The sequence below is a fragment of the Oncorhynchus mykiss genome, chromosome 4, assembly GCF_013265735.2.
Source record: "Oncorhynchus mykiss isolate Arlee chromosome 4, USDA_OmykA_1.1, whole genome shotgun sequence".
Lineage (NCBI taxonomy): Eukaryota > Metazoa > Chordata > Actinopteri > Salmoniformes > Salmonidae > Oncorhynchus > Oncorhynchus mykiss.
In genome coordinates this window covers 29,349,123-29,351,475 of record NC_048568.1, presented here as the reverse complement: position 1 = coordinate 29,351,475, position 2,353 = coordinate 29,349,123, and positions in this window count along the sequence as shown.

Sequence of the window (2,353 nt, the reverse complement as noted above, 5' to 3'; positions counted from 1 at the left end):
CTCAGCGGAGGCGACCGGTCCGCTCCTGATCCCCTGGATCGTCCCTGTGGTTGGCGTCCTGAGGCTGGAGTCACGTGCCGGGGAGGGGGTACTGTCACGTATGCTCTCTCTCCAGCGCTCTAGGTTGTCATGCTCCCGCACCTCAGCTGGACCGACAGGTTCCCACACCTTAGCAGAGGTGACCGGTCCGCTCCTGATCCCCGGGATCGTCATTTTGGTCGGCGTCCTGCTGCTGGAGCCACGCGTCGGGAGGGGGTACTGTCACGTGTGCTCCCTCTCCGGCCTCTAGGTCACCAGGCTGCTCTTGTTTTGTATTATGTTTCATTTATTATTTTAAACACTCACTCCCTGAACTTGCTTCCCGACTCTCAGCGCACATCGTTACAGCCGCCTTGCACACTCTTGCCTGCATCTAGCTGATCTAGGGTGTAATCATTAGTTGATCTAGGGTGTAAATGTGAATTTCTATTGGACAAATTCTGGTATGTTTATCTCCATTTCATTCCGTTTGCTTCCATTTAAGAATCAGTGGAATGAATTCACCCCTGAACACACGCAAACACAGTTCACTTGCATAGCAGCCACATTTGTGTATATATAGTTCCTTCTCGCAACTATCTATGTGCTCTCTTCCTCTCACCTTTTCCCTTTGCTTGTGGACTTCAGTACACAACACATCAGCTGTCTGTGACCAGGCAAAAAAACATTTCCAAACCTTCATATCATGACCGCTAACCACTACACAAAGCCTACGTTGTTGTCACGTCAGTCAACATAGCTACTAGAACTATCACGTTAGTAAATTCGCTACAATCATGCAGTACAGTCAGAAAGCAGTTTATCAGTTACACCGGCTGCCCCGGTGGCAATAAATGAATTAAACCAGCAGCTTACCTTGACTTTGAAGAGTTTCAGTGTTGGATAGCTAGCTAACATAGCATCCCTCTCTGTTTGAGCTGGTTGTTTGAGTAGGCTAAACTAACTAGCCTTATTCGCTAGATAAGTTTTAAAAAAAATAGCTATATTTGGTTGTATATATATATATATATCTCTTTATCTCTCTCTGATTTGCTTCTCCTTAATTTTGGAAGAAATTAATTTGTTCAAAACTGTTCAACTATTGTCTTGCTCTCTCTTTGAGTGAGCTACTCACCACATTTGATGCAGTGCTAGCTAGCTATAGCTTACTCTTTCAGTACTAGATTTATTCTCTGATCGTTTGATTGGGTGGAAACCATGTCAGTTCATGCTGCAGGAGCTCTGATAGGCTGGATGATGTCATAATGACTGTGTCTATGGAAGGGGGTGAGAACCATGAGCCTCCTAGGTTTTGTATTGAAGTCATTGTACCCAGAACAGCTAGCTGTCCTCCGGCTACCTACACCATGGTGCTACCCTACAGAGGAAGATGGAAGTGTCTTGTAACGACGAGGCGATGAGGAAAGTCTATGACCCACTAGATGACAGTCACCATGAGGCCTTCCTTAAACAGCACTTTGAAAAACTGGCTAAGCCCAGCAATATGGGTAAGAGAGGACACAAGCACACACTCAAATTTTGTACGTAGAGGTGATATTTTACCCCTTAAACTGTTGTATGGGAACGTTCAAACGAGCACAGCAGAGCTCTCAGCAGCAGTATGTTAGCACCATTCCTGGCCAGAAGCTCAAACAACATGTAATGGTACAGACAAGGGATCCTTTAAAGGGAGACTGCGAGATTCTGGCATTTTCCTACTTACCCAGAGTCAGATGAACTCGTGGATAATAGTTTTATGTCTCTGCGTGCAGTATGAAGGAATTTAGAGGTAGATTCGTGAGCAAATGCTATCTAGCATTAGCGCAGTGACTGGAAGTCTACTGGTAAGGTAAAATACGCTGTGTCACATTAAGACTTTATCACACATACTTCTTGAAGAGCGTTTATACGTTCACATGTACGCAACACCAACAATGCTTTTATTCATTATCTTGAGTTGCATTCACACTGCCTAGTACAGAGCTGTACACGGTAACCAGGTGATGTTCTACTCTCTACAGGAGAATCCCTCTGTTTGCCTTTGGTGTCCAAGGTGAGGCCCCTGATCGAGGGGGCACAGGGGAAGGGCCACGAAGACAGGGAGAGGTCCATGTCCCCATGGAGAAGGCAGAAGGGGAGAAAGTAAGTGTCTATAGAGAGGATAAAATACTTTTTACACAGGTTATGTGTTTGGTTGTAAAAAGGTATAATATATTGGTAAATAAAGCATTATACAAAGGAAATGTGATTGATTGCTTGATTGACTGAATTTTTTGGATATTTAGAAGTAGTAAGCTGCTCCAGCTGGATACATAAAAAATTATCTAGGATAAAA